At 41.9% G+C, this 15,105-nt stretch overlaps 1 long non-coding RNA gene across 1 annotated transcript; it reads left to right on the top strand.

Moving 5' to 3' along the window:
- Positions 1-4,774: 4,774 nt before the first annotated feature.
- On the top strand, positions 4,775-9,529 carry LOC126037587 (uncharacterized). Its single transcript, XR_007505762.1, has 3 exons — positions 4,775-4,845; positions 5,255-5,308; positions 9,472-9,529. It is a non-coding gene; the product is annotated as an uncharacterized LOC126037587 (long non-coding RNA).
- Positions 9,530-15,105: the final 5,576 nt, after the last annotated feature.

Genomic DNA, 15,105 nt, shown 5'->3' with positions numbered 1-15,105 from the left:
AAAAACCTAAGAGTAAGCAAGCTCTCTCCTTGATAGATTGTGCAACTCCGACAATAAGAATATTCCTGTTAAAGACTCCTATTGGTAGTGATTGTCTTACAAACCAAAATGAAAAAGGGCCTTGTTTCTGAGCCCCTTCTAAAATACTGTCTACGCAGCATGAAAGCGTGGAAGTCAAGCTTTTGGTTCCCTTCCCCAGTGACTGTATGTCCGATCCGAATCTCTGTGGTTCACTTCTCCCCTACCCATGGTTTGAGAATGAGTGGGCTATAGTATCAAAAAGCAAGGTTGTGCCTAGGAGCCTTGCTTTCATCCTAGCTGTAGTAAGGGGCTTGGCAAGAAAGTAACTGCATGCAGGTAGAGGAAGGGGCAGCCTGAGAGCTAAGGGAGTTGAATGTGATGTGGAAAGGTTTCTGTCAGTACCTTTGCCATGGTGTTCCTTGGGTGTACTTTAGGACCTCTAATTCATTCTTCTCTGGTCCTGTTCTTCTCTGGCTACTCAGCCCGAGACTTTGTAGAAGAGATGCACAGTCAGCTTTGCATAAAGTCAGTAGCAGCTGTGCTGTGAATGTACAAAACTGCCTTGTAAAATGACCCTCCGGTGCATATGCTGTGTACTTTGCATATAGAACCGAACTCCTGAGAAGTGTTTCTCTCAGGCTGGTCTTCCTTGTGCAGACATTTTGAAAGACTTCACGTGCATAGCTAATGAGCCTTTGTTCAGGTGACCGAAGACAGGGTCAGTGGGCTGTGGCACAGTTCTGACGAGTGGGCTACAAAATTGAAAACTGTCCCATAAGGTAGCTGATAGCATCTCAGGCATGGTAGAAAATAAAAATACAGGAGGCTAGTGCGCGCTGCAAATGCGGACAGAATGTTCTCGATTTCTCTGGATGTTAACCAGGAGTAAGATAGCTACAGAAATCTCTTGCTTTTCTTCCTCACCACCAAGGTAAGTACCTTACAACCTCTGATACTGATGGCTCATTGTGCACTGTTTGTTCATTACAATACGTGATCAGCCTCCGGATCTCTTGGCTAAATAACTTGTTAAAGCTAGTATTATACCGTCTTAGTGCTATACCGCTTGCAGCTTATGAACAATTCTTCTGGTTTGGAAGCAACTCAGTCTTTATACTGAGTAGTTAGCAGTGTAAATTCTGCATTTGATCGTAGTTCAGGAGAAACATTAAAGTAGCAAACCATGTTTTCTTACACAGTTATCCTCTCCTTTCCAGGCAGTTGAAGACGCATATGTACCAGTTGTCAAGTTTGAGTTTGATGGCGTTGAGGTAAGCATTTTTTGGTTTTTTTTTAAGTGAGTAAATTTTTTCTTGCTTTGGAATAGGATAACTTTTCCAGGGAGCTGTGACTGTGCTATTTTGGACCGCAAAGTATCCCAGGAGAAGACACTGCAGTAGAATGGGAGCTTATAGGAAAATAAGCCCCTAGGGAGCCTAGCAGGCATGGGAGCATCAGGGACATCTTTTTCTAGGCCTGTGCTGTAGACCAGGGTAGCCTGCTTGAATAGCATTTATCCCTAGGATCATGCAGAGTGGGAGCAGAGGCGGTGTCCTTGCTCAGTCTTCTTAGCTCTGCCAAGCTAGGTATCTACAGAGGGATGTGTACAGTGTAGTTCACTGTACGAATCGTGTGAGCAGACTAAATGTTTTGCTGCACATCCAAAATGAAGTGGTCATGGGACAAACAATCTGGAAAATGGAAAGTGAAAGTACTCATTTGACTCCCGCCTGGGTCTGTCAGCTGCAGGAATCCAGCTATCTTGAATACATCCTATACAATGAATCAAGACCTGCCTGCTGTAGTCCCTAAGCAAGTTACTGCTTGGTATCACTATCACAAAGAGATTTATTCAGTGACCTTTTTGTGGCCTTCATCTGGTACAGACTTTCACAGGATAATCTTCTTGCCTCAGACTGTACTAAAAAGCAGATACTTCAGGATCAAAAGGGCTTACTGCATAAAGGAAATGCTCTCTCCTTTGCTGAAGTATAGTTGAGGTGACTGAACTTAAGTCTTAATTCTGTGAATAATTTTAAGTTCCCTTTTAATTGAAACTCTAAGTCTAGAGTAATCTTTTCCAACTTAAAATGCCTTCTTCCTTTCCCTAGCTTAAAAAGAAAGGGGTGATGCAGTGAAGGCTTTGTAAATAAAATTGGGAACTTCTAGAAATTGTATTGAGTCTTCTGGCAAATGAATCTCTTGGGAGATGTATCTATAGTCACATAATTCTAAATACAGATGTTAACCACTCTTTTTAGACTTGAGTAACTGTCCCCCACCAGTGTGCTGTTTGCAAACTGCGGGGCATTCTAACGGTTGGCACTTTTTCCCTCTTAAGATTGATCTCGTGTTTGCAAGACTGTCTGTGCCAATTGTTGCTGATAATCTTGATCTCAGAGACAACTCGTGTCTCAGAAGCCTGGATATAAGATGTATACGGAGCTTAAATGGTAAGCATATTTGCACATCTTTAACAAGAAAATGTTACTAAAGTTGGTATGGAATGCACGTTACACACCCCAAGTTTCTGTAAAGGATGCAGAAACTGATCCCCTGTATACTTGAGACCTGAGGAGGTGGCGAGTGGGCTTAAATTCAGCTGTTTCAAGTTGTGTGTTTAGATAGACCTGTGTTTCATGTTTCTTCGATTGGGGGGGGTGTGGTGTTCCAGTTTGCCACAGAAACTGCTTCAGGTGAATAGGTAGAGCACTTGATAGAGAAGATTGTGTGGTAGTTCATTAAAAAAAAAAGGATATTTAAAATACCTGAAGCCGAAGTTGCTCACTGTTTAACGCTGACTGGTTTAATTGTTCCTGGCTGTCGAAAGAAACCTAGCTTTCGGAATCCTGTCGAAGGGCCTTATTGACAAGTGTTGGCTGTAGTCTAAAGTATGAAAAAGCTGTTGAGGGTACCAGTTACCTGAGGTGATACGGAATGTGTAACCTCTAATTTGTTATGTTATGTGCCTGTAAGGTTATGTGTAACCTCTGATTTTTAAGGTAATACAAAGCAAGTAATGCAAACTTGTTTTCATAGACTTGCAGGAGAAACTGTAAGCTATTGATCCAGTACAGCACAGAACTGACTCGTACCTGTTACCAGGAAGTGCTGTACTTCAACTGTTTTTTCTTACAGGCTGCAGAGTTACTGACGAAATCCTGCACCTAGTGCCAAATAAAGAGAACTTCCGGCTCACGCTCCGTGCAATTAAACTGTGGGCAAAACGTGAGTAATGTGATTGTTTGTGATCTTTAAACTTTCCAGAGGCACCTCGTGCTGAAAAAACAATGGCATTAGAAGTCCTTCATCTTTGGATAGCTGTTTAAGTACCAGGTTTTAGTTCAAAACCTGTGTTTTAGTTTAGATTCAAGGACTGTCTGTGGGGTAGATTCTGTGTTTTTTTTTAATGGGGGTGGAGCGGGGAGATGAGGGGAGTGCCTACAAGACAAGGTGCTGCATTGCTTACCAGGAACCTGACTAGAAAGGATAAAAAATGCCCAGTGAAGTATAAAAGCTTGATAGATACGGAATAAGAAAATACCGTTTGCGCATGTGACTAGAGCAAGTGCTAGAAGAATGGCAGAACCTTCTTCTCAAGGGAAGTTGGAGCGAAGCAGTAGCTGTAGCAGTGCAGGCAAATTTCAGAGTAGCGGTATTTTGGGAAGTGGTGTGGTAACGATTCTTTTTCGCATCGCTGTAAGGACCAACAGTTTTGGCCTCGTTGCACTGCAAAAATAACTGACTTGGAGGCTGAAGGGTGCTAGGTATCCTATAGGTTGTGAAGGTGGTGCTGTAAATTTGAAGGACTGTGCTTGGGCACGGGAAGACTACAGGGCAACAACAATGTCTGCATTGTAGGACGTGGCATTTACTCCAACGTGCTGGGATTTCTTGGTGGGGTTTCCTGTGCTGTGCTAGTAGCGAGAACGTGTCAACTCTATCCAAACGCTTTGGCTTCTACTCTGGTGAACAAGTTCTTCTTGGTTTTTTCAGAATGGTAAGAGCTATTGATGACTATTTTGATTTGCGTAAAGCAGTAACACTTTCTGAGGTGGTTCTTTATATAAGATTTAGACCAACACCATTCAGTCCTACCCTGAATTACATGGCAGAGTCAGTGCCTGGCTTTTCTTGTTTAGGGAGTGGCCAAGACCTGTATTGCTGAAACAACAGGAAGAGAGCAATCTTAATTTACCAGTATGGGACCCCAGGGTATGTAGACATGGAATTTGGAAGCCTTGAACCTTTCTTCTAAGCTAAGCTGCTGGTGCTGAGCACAATTGTTTTAACATCACAGGTGAACCCATCAGACCGATACCACGTAATGCCTATCATCACCCCAGCCTATCCGCAGCAGAACTCTACGTACAACGTATCTACATCAACGCGAGCGGTAATGGTGGAGGAGTTCAGACATGGTAAAGTTCTTTCCATGCTTATTAACTGCTTAAAAGGTGTCATTCTTGCAATATGAAACCACATTACCTGACTTGGTTATATTCCGTGCGGTGTTGTGCCCTTTTAGGCAGAAGAGTTCTCTGGGAAGTCTACCTGTTGCAGGCAACAAGGGAGCAGTTTTACAATGAACTGTTGTAGTAGGCGTGTATTGTGTCAAGGGAATTCCTGCTTTTTGATCTGTCAATTACTGTTCAAAAACCTTTCTCTTGTAAAGTTTCTATCACGCTCTGCTAGTCTTAAAAACAAAATGGTAGTAAGGTCTTCAACCTTAATTGTAGGTCTTGCAGTTACGAATGAGATTCTCCAAGGAAAATCAGACTGGTCAAAGCTCTTTGAACCACTGGACTTTTTTCAGAAATACAAGTATGTATGAAAACTGTTACCTGAACTTGAAATGATTGCCGTACTGGTTAGCATAGTGACTTTTAGCTTGCAGTCGAAATACAAGATGGCATTGATATGTTTGTTTTTCAGAAGCTGGAGGTAGTCATAGGAATTTTGGTAAGGATAAGTATAGGGAAGATAGAAAAACTGTTTGTGTTTTGCCACTGACACTGTTTTTATTAACAAAAATACCAGCTCTGATACTTAGAATGCAGCAGAACACGATTCTGAAGGATGTAATCAGTTTTTCTTCAGTTAATACTGTGCTGCCTGCAGGATATAATGTGTCTTGTCTGGAAGTCATTTTCTATACATTTAAGGCAGTTTTGGTTTCATTTGAAGGAATATCAAGTCCTGAGCTAGAATGTTACTTTTTCTTTTCTTCTAGACATTATATTGTGCTGACTGCTAGTGCCTCTACTAAAGAGCATCACTTAGAGTGGTAAGTCTTGCTTTGAGTGTGGGTTCAATACATCATTGACGCTCAGTTCAGTGTTGCGCTTCATTTGGTTAATACAGTTCACAAAACTAAAGTATTTGACTGTGCAGCTCGGCATGGAATACAGTAGGGAGGTAAGTAGACAGTTCCTCAGCAAAACTAAAAGCTTTCTTGTGAAGGGAAGTTAGCGTAAGTAAGTTATCTTGCTGTTTAAGAAGTTAAGCTAAAGACCTAAGTCATGATGAGAAGGAACAAAGAGGGTTAGCGTGCGTATGCTCTGTGCCATCTGGAGAAGCAGACTCCTTAGGAGTCTAAGGAGACTACTTACCCAAGGCTACATCAGTTAGGAAGATGTTCCTTGTTGCAGAGACTGAAGTAAATGGGGATTACTTGATGTCATCAGATGTGTAGTGGACACTGGAGAGCTTGATCTTTTACTGACTTATAGAGCAGTGGTCTCCAAACTTTTGTGCACTCCTGTGAGCAAAACAAAAAAAAAAAAAGTAATTTTTGAACACATAGTTGCGGTCTATGTCTACTTCTTTACAAGTTACGTACACATTACTGAAGTTCTAATCTTTTCTTCCCGGACCCAGTGGATTGTCTTGTGCACCCCCTGGGGTACATCCCCCTCCGACACTTTGAAGACGACTGTTGTAGAGCCTTAGAAGGCTTGGTTTCATAGCTTTTTTACTGGATGCAATATTTGATTTAGGACTAGATTGCACTCAATGCTAAGTTGCTCTGGTAATGTAGTCTGCCTGTTCCAGAGCCTACTTTTCTCCAGTGAAGTGAAACAAGGCTGTTTAATCGGGGTGAAACCTGACCGTCTGCACAGAGTACCTGAATGGTGATAAATAGTGTTTACTACGTTTTAATCTAGTAGTGTGCTCAGGCATCTTGTGTTTAGTGCTGGAAATGATCATCTCGGCCTGCTTGGTAGTGGATAGGTAAATTGCAGGAGTGCTGATCTACTTTGTGAAAGGTAATGTGAGAACCCCTTCAACTGTGGTTAGAGAAAATGACTGCTGCTGACGTGGTATTTGTAACTGTCTCAAGGCAGACATGCCAGTAATAACTTGTTGAACCTGTGTGAATGGGGTGACTAACTGTGAGTCTTGAAATAAGGGGAAATGGTGAGGAATTAAGGTACTGTAATGTGTGTGGTGTTCTTTTTCTGAAGAAACGAGTGCTTTGCCTGCCTTGCTCAAGTAAGCAAGGAAAATAGCTGTGTGTACCAGACCCCTGTTCTGAGGGCACCTTGGTTATACTTCAGGGTTCGGCTTGCGGTCTAAGGCAAATGATTGAATTCTTGAGCTACCTCTGAAAGACACCTTATTTCCTGTTTAAAAACAGCTCTAGTAGGTAGTACCTCTTACCTGAACTTGTTAATGTGTTCACTTAAAAATCGTGTCAGCTACAGCTTGATGTCAGTCGCAGTTAGGTATACAACAAGGAGTTCTGGGCAGAGGGCTTAGAGCCAAATAGTTTTTAATGTGAGATGTTTTAAGTGGAGAAGGCTTATTGTATCTCACAATAAAGATGAGGAAAGTTCTGGCTGCAGTAAAAGCTGACGTTTTTGCAGTGACAGAAATGGCAGCAAACGGGGCTTAGTTTTGCATCTGGGAAAATGAAAAGCAGAAGACAAACTTGCTTCCGTTTGCTATAAGAACAAGTTTAGTTCACCAACTCTTGAATGGATTTGGGAATAGATGGCACATCTCTGTTGTTCATCAACATAAGATACTTGTGAAGAACGTACAGAGTTCTGACTGCTTTCAAGGGTATCAGTGTTTTAGGTAGAAGGGTAAAATGCCAGTACTTCATTTAAAAGAATAGCCTTGGTGGTCATGATACGTTTCTTGGGTAAGTCTCTGATGAGACTGTGTTGACTGGATCGTTTGTTTATTAAAGGAACGATATTTTTCAGTTTGGCTGGAAGAGGGTAAACTCTTTTCACAGATCAGTCTGCAAGAAGAATAGCATCTTTACTCAGGTGTAATGGAAGAGTTGTGCTTGAGCCTTTTCTAAACGGTTGTTCTCCTTGATCTTTGGGGTAAAAAGGAGCTTTGTTGCACTTCAAAATGCAGCCAGAGGTGCTGGGAATCTGCTTCTTGTTGACATTTTCATCATAGGTTATATGTTGAAGTGTTGTGTCTGACCTGTTAAGAGTACAAGTTAAACTTACTTACTGCCTCTGTCTTTGGAAACTTTGAAGCTCCAATGTCCCTGGAAACATCTCCAACTCCAGTGTGTGTGATATAAATATCTAGTATCTGCTGAGCTGAATGAAACTTACTACTTACTTACTGACTGGTTAGCATTTTTGGTATTAGCATTGTATTATAAGAAGGCAGATAACTACTGTGCTGGATACAGTCAAAAACGAGTAAATGTCTCTTGTTCTTATCAGGATTGGCCTTGTGGAATCTAAAATTCGTGTGCTGGTTGGAAACTTGGAGAGGAATGAATTTATATCTATTGCACATGTAAAGCCACAGTCTTTCCCTGGCAGCCGAGAACTTTGTAAACAGTGAGTTTCATTACTTTTCTGAACTAGAGTTTGGCCCATGTATTGTACCTCGTTTATATTCCTTCACCTCAGCTTACCTGTGAGAGATGTTCAGTTACGTAGCTACTGTTTTGTAGGTAGGAGGTCTGGCGGGCAAGGTTCTGAGCATGTAGGATCTTTTTAAAGAAGGGAGAACTTGAGGGAGGAGTTCTCGGAGAACTTGAGTATGGGCTGACTCCAATCTTTAGCTGCTGCGTACAACTAAACTGTTTTGCTTAATCCCTTCTTGAGAGTAGATGCTAGCACCCAAATAACTGGCATCTGTGCATAAATGATAGATTTGTGACTCTGTCTTTTTAGGAGTGGATATGTGTCAATGTGGTTTCTTGGAATCGTGTTTAGGAAAGCAGAGAATGCAGAAAGTGTTAACGTTGATTTAACGTGCGTTATACAGTCATTCAAGGATACAGGTAAGCCTCTATTTTGCTCTAGTCTCGTAGGGTTTCGATTTTTAATTCTAGTGCAAGTTGCTTCACAAAGTGAATTGTGCTTCCTTCTGGTATTAGCTATTAGCTATTTCTGTAGAGCGTGACACGTAGAAGATTAGCCTTAGAAACATACTATTTTGACACTTTGGCAATGTAAGTCCACCTTGAAACAGAAGTGTGTACTACAGCCCTATGTACCATATCCCATATGTGAAATAACAGTTCTGCAGATCATAGTGAACGATCAGAAAGGAACTGCGATTCCTGAAGTGGACAGTCAGATGTGAAGCCAGGAGAGAGATGCCCGTTTACTGGGTGTAGCTACACTTGTCAAAAGCAGTTGTCAGTTACTGAACTTTGGAAGTGGGAATTAACTGTATCAGGCTCTAAAAGAAGTTGTGAATGCCTGCTGACAGTATTGTTTCCAAAATAACAGTTTCTGTACGATACCATCCCAGAACTTTGAAAGGCAGTGAGTGGTCACATTGTAATGACATGCAGTCTTGCACGTCAAGCTCCGTGTTCATCTTCCTTTATTCCTTTTGATAGATGCAGAAATAAAGTCATATCGCAAGCGTTGTTAGATAATGCTAGAATAAAGGGGCTTGGGGGTGAGCAGTCATTTGAAAGTACAGGTCTTTGGTTCCAAAGTCTGTTTACTTCTTCCCAAGCTGACTGCTCTTGTGCCTTTCAGAAGTGCACGTGTGCTGTGAGGCTTATGCCTTGCTATCGTAACGACAAACTAAGGAAATCGGGTTACTCTTCGGGAGTGACGAGTGTGTTTGGACAAAAAGTTCTAAGCAGTGGACTCCTTTAAACTCTTCATCAGTGCAAACAAACATTTCTCCATGGTACCAGCATGAGCTGTGTGTTGTGTTGCTCAGACAACATGAGTAAATGCAGTAAAAGCGGACCTTCTTTTTAGCTCATGCTTTGGGATATGAGACAAGCACAGAAAAAAGGCATCAAAACGCTTGTCTGAGTTTCAGGCCAGGTGGGGTGACTTCCTCAGACTTGCACTGTTACCCGAACCGATGCTTGTCTTGTACGTTACATCCAGTGGCACTGTGTTTGAATGTTGTGGCAAATGTAAATCATGTCAACAACTTTGACAAATACCCAATGCAAACATTCCCACTGAGCTACAACACTAAATTTCCTGTTAGTTTACAGCCAGGCTAACCACCTCAATGTGCTAAAGGAAGGTATGAAGATTGAGGCAGCTCATGTGAAGAGAAAGCACCTCCACCATTTTTTGCCTGCAGAAACCTTACCGAAAAGAAAGAAGGTATATTAAAAATTGGGCTCTTCTGGCAATATTTTTTTTTTCCTTTAATAATTACTTGAAGACTTCATTATTTTGATGTTGTTGTTTCAGCAAAGCATGCCAGGTACTAGTCAAAATGCTGGTGGGCTTCAGCGCAAAAGGACTTCTTCAGCTGGAAGCTGTTTGGACAGTTCCAGAGACACGGGCTCCAGAACACCGGAAAATTCCTCTTCATCACATAAGATTGCTAAAGTGGACACCTCTCCAGCCGAGAGAGAAAGGTTAGCACCATAACCTTAAAGCTGTGAAGAAGCTGCTTTTTAACTGACTCGCAATGGGAATGAGGTCTGGGATTTCTTGTTTGAATCTGTGTTGTTCATAAGCACGTGGAGGGCTCTAATGGCTTCAGGAAGAAAGCTGTCATCTCCTTTGGGCACGTGGGGGGAGGCAGGTTAAAGAAATCCTTGAAAAAATGAATTTAATATCCATGAAGACATGTCGGAAGAAAGGAGAAGTGGATACCGGAGGAATTATTTGGTCTTGAATGTAGATCTCCTTGGGTTAGTGTGTAACTTGAAGCCGGAGTGTTTTCCACGTAGGTAATTTTGTTCTTTCTAACAAAAAGTATGGTTAATGCCAAGCAGTATGATGTTCTAACGAAGTGCTGATCTTGATCACAGCAACACTAGAGCTGCTGCTGCCTTGGTGCAGCAGTATGAGAACTCGGGCAGTAAAAGTGTGTGTCACTTCCTGGGAGGTCTGCTTGTTCATAAGCTACTTCAGCCCAGGAGGAATATGTAATCTTGAGAGTAATAGCCCAAGAGTACCAAATGTGTAATGCCTGCTGTGTTCAGACCATTTGGTACTGGAGGAGTGGCATTAAAACTAAAATAAAATGGGATGCCCGTATGGGTAGAGCAGATCCATTCATGGAAAGCAGTACAGAGTGCTGGAGGTACTAAGCTGGAAGACAGTGCAAGTACATAGAGACTGACTAAAGAAAACGCTGAAGTTTAAATTTGCGGTCTGAAGTTCAGCGGTCAAAATGAAGATCTCGTGCTAGATTGCCTGGGAGTTTGTTGTTTGGTAGAGCTGTGACAATGAGCTAAGAAGACAGACATTTGTCTTGCATGGGCTTTCTGGAAAGGAAATGTATAGTATTTTACAAACGAGCTTTTTATAACTCTAGCATCTGACTCTTACAGAAATGCTGCGTACCAGAAATCTAACGGTGCTAACAAGAGAGAGAAGCTACCTCGTGTAGCTGAGCCATCAGTGTCTAAGGGACTCTCCATTCCTGTTACTGATTCAAGTATGTATTGACGTGGTGGGTGGAATGCAGTCTTTAATTTCACGGCTGAACTCTAGAAGCGCGGTGTCTCTTACAGAAGTGGAGGCTACAGTTGCAATAAGAACATTGGGACCTCCAGTTGGTAGCACCATTCCAGGACGTAACACAGTTTCTCAACCAGGAGGACGTTTTGTCCAAGGACAGCATGAATTAAGTGGGACTGGAATTACAGATCCTAAGAACAGTGCACCTAAACGACCTTATTCAGTGACCACTGAAGGACCTCATTCACCTCCATCAGAAGAACGCCCCAAAACACTAGCAGACGGAGAAAAGGTAAGGAAGGGGGGCTAGGCCAGGGAGGGTTTGAAGTAGAATTAATTCTTGATGTACAATGCATGACATAACTGAGAAGAAATGCATATATACATCCCCAATGGATTCAGGAATCTAAATTTAAGCATAATGCTAGTTTTACTAGGATGTAGGTGTGAGAAATTGTCTTGAACGGACTGTATAGCTATTAAACAATTTTTTTCCCCCGAGATCTGGCACTAGTGACTGGTTTTGGTCTGGTGGCAGGCTCTCTAAATACTACTGTACTTGTATATTACTGCACTGACCCATTGCTCAATGAACTGGAAGCAGTTCTTCATTCAGAAAAAAACCAAATCTCAAAAGGAAGAGGACATGAATGTTATAAAAGTAGACATATGAGCTAATCTTGTTCTGGCAGATGATTTTCGAATGCCTCTTGATAGTTTTGCTGCTTTAGAAATCAGCAGCCTACTCAACAGGTTGTCCACTGCTGAAACGACCGTGTGGAGTTGCGTGTTAAATCTGGGTTTTGTGGGAGCTTTTGATTAATGCTTGATTTGTTTTCTTGCTATACATAACTCTCCTTAAACAGCTGTTTGCGTGGCTTGACCTCTGATTTGAGGCAAAGAACAACTAGAAAAAACTCCATTTTGACACTTGTAAAGAATCAGCTTGCAGAACTGTTACCTACTATTGAATACTTCAGGTACAGATTTCAAGGTTTGGGTAGTACGACTTCTTGCGAGGCTTGAGATTCCTGTGCGGTAAGGGTAGTGTTGTCTAAATGTTGTTTTAAGAATGGCCACTAACACAGTTAATGTGTTGACTGGAAGCTGTACTCAAATATGAAGGTAACTTCAGTATAGCAATTATTTTGAGTCTGTGTATTCTGTTCTTCTAGTTAACTGGCCAGGATTCAGCATTCAAAGGCGGCGGCAGTCCAGAAGATGTCAGCAGCAGATCTACAGACAATGTAATTAGGAAGGCGTTTTACTCAGTGGGCTAACTGAAAAGCTGAATGGACTCTGCTAGTGCCTAGACTACCTCACATCAGTACTCTACGCGTTTATTGATGTAAACAAAAATATGCTTTTTAGTTTAACTTCTTTCAGCCTTCATTTCCCAAATATGTTCTTGTAAGAGTTATCCCTATTAGTCTTTTTAGAAGTCTTGACTGTCACTAGCTGAAACAGCTTTGGAAAAGCCACAAAAACCAAGCTGCCCTGTGACTTGGATTCAGAATGTAGGTAAGCAGGTTAACTAGTTACTGCAACCACGTTGTGGTGTCAAGTGTGTCTGAACGTGCTTGTATTCATTTGTGCTTTCCTAGTGCATGTGCATATATTGTTCTTCTCCTAAACTATTTTCCCGGTTGGCACATACACTCCTGGGCATCTATCAGAATGGTGCTCAGCTTCCTCAGCTAGCAGCTGTCCCCTGCCTAACACGGCCACGCGCTACACAAGTATTGCCTCCCATGGAGGCCCATAAATAATTGTGGTATTGAAGACAACGCAGCAGAGGATGCTACCAAGGTATGGAGATGATAGACGTGTCCCATGCCGTTGTATCTGATTTTTGTCTTGAGACTGCTCCAGCATGAGACTTGAGGGCTTTTTTTGTTGTCGCTGGGTAGGAAAGCTAAACTCGGAACACACAGCTGAAGATGTACTTAAACATTGCAATAGCCAAGGCTGTTGTGGCACTGCTACCCACCTGCAAGGGAGAGTCTTGAAAGGAATTGGCATGCAGAGAGTGTTTTCAGATAAACCCTGAAAGCTGTTCTACGTGGTTACATGAAAACTTGTAGTAGTCTGAAGTTCCGGTTCTGTAAACTGGTAACACTGCTTACCCAGTTAAGTGCATGAGGGTTTTTTGAGGGGTGGGGAGAAATTCTGATCCCGTGAAACAAATGTTGTGCTCTCTCTCTATTGTAACTTCTTTATAACTTGGTGTTTTTGTAAATGAAGTTGTATGTTTTTCCAGAGAATTTTCGTATGTACTGTAAAATACTGTCTTCCAAAAAGATTTTTTTTTAATTATTATTAATTTTTTTTAATGCACGTGGGATCTGCTTAAAAACCCCAAACAAGTAAACCAAATGTAAGGTGGGCAGGGCAGTGCCAGAAAAAGTATGTTCTACAAAATGATGATGTCATGGTAGAGTAAATTTGAGGAGACTAGGAACACTGCTTTCCTGCTTCTAGTATTTCCAGGTTTTGAATTAACACCCTCTGAATAGTGCAGCTTGCAAACTGCGCTGACAGCTGAAGTCCCATTTTGCTGTGCGGACAACAGATACCCCTGACTTCTTTTAAAATTAGTTGCTTGGCTTAAACCGCAATTCTGAGCTCTGATCATTTTAAGCATCCACCTCAAACCCTAGTGACAAGACCGAAGGGGCATGTAGCTACCTTGCACGGTCTTCATTCTCCAGCATTCCCCCTACTGCTGGTATTCCAAACTTGTGGAGAAAGCATGACCATGACCGTATACTTACCTTTTTTCCTTATTACCTCTGGTTTCCAGCTTGCTTCAAGTGCAATTCATCTCTTAGAAAATGTGCCTTAGTGGGTTTGAGAGGTCTTACTCCTCCTTCTCCCCTCGAAAAAACCCCAAAACTTAAGGGTGCAAGGCTTAGGTTTACTCACAGGTTAAAATTAAGAAAGAGAACCTATGTTACTTCAGTGGCTTTTAGCAGAGCTACACCCTGAGTTTATAAAATGGTTACCTTGGTTTTGTGACCTGGGTTAAAACCATGGTCTTTCAATACTGTCAAGTCTGTGTACTAGTTACAGTAGGTATACAACTTCAGCACTTGTGTAAATAAAACTCCATCGTTAATTTGAAGGAATTAAAGCTGAAGTAGGTGATGAGATAAACGGCAAAGCAACTATGAAAAGTGTTCTGTAATGGTCTACAAGCCTGTAATATTACCATGCTTTTAAACAAATTCTTCCACTTGACCTGTTAAAGGCTGTTGTGCCCTTAACCTCTAGTCAGCACATGCATTTCTGCAGCTGGTCTCAAACTAACCTAGCTAATTGATATCAAAGTATATGCCTGTACATGGATTTATTTTTTTTAGCTCTTGCTTTGCAGAATTATCTTCTAATTGTGCTTTGTTGTTGTTGTTGTTTCCCCCCCCCCTCACTCTTAGGGTGTTAAGAAGAAGTTTAGGAAGAAGTCAGGTTACTAGTTTCCTGGACTTGATCCAGCATGGGTCAGATTACACGCTTTATTTTAATGTACCCTGACTCAGCGCTTGGCCGCGTGCAGAGAGATGTTGCTGTTCTGGAGTTTCCCTGGCTATTGCAGAGGTTGGATGCTGCCCCAGCACTATGCAGATTAGATTACAGCTGTTTTAAATAAAGTTCAAACTGCACCAGTTCAACTGAAGTGTTTTCCTTTGTTTATGGAGCAAGTCTTCTGTCAAAGTGATTGAAAGGCAAGTTCCTCATGCATAAAGATTCCTCTCCCTACAATACTCAGAAGGAAGCAGCCCAAGCTAGAGACAGTATTGCCAAGCGTGGTTCCTGTCCTTTAGGGTGAATCCCTCCAGCAGGCTTTTCTATGCTCTGGGAAACATCTGCGGTTATAACTTTGCAGCTGCTGTTGGCTCTAGCAGTCCTGTCTGAATCTGGTCCAGCGCAGGTCACCAAGAGTCAGTGCTAGAAGCAGCGCTTCTTAGCTGTTAGCAATTGCATCATCACATCGCTTCCTGGCATAGTGTCTTATCACTGATCATCTGGGGACAGAGGTTTTTATTCATTTGCCAGATGGAGCTGGTAGTAGGGCAAGTTCTTTCTGGAATACCTGAAGGAGAGAAAAGCTGTATGTGGCCTTCTTTCTCATTTTTGTTTTTACTGAAAAGCAAAGCAATCGGTGGTAGCTTTGCAAGATCCTCAGGGTTATCGACAAACC

The sequence above is a fragment of the Accipiter gentilis genome, chromosome 4 (genome assembly GCF_929443795.1).
Source record: "Accipiter gentilis chromosome 4, bAccGen1.1, whole genome shotgun sequence".
Lineage (NCBI taxonomy): Eukaryota > Metazoa > Chordata > Aves > Accipitriformes > Accipitridae > Astur > Astur gentilis.
This window is presented reverse-complemented; position numbering and strand designations above follow the sequence as displayed.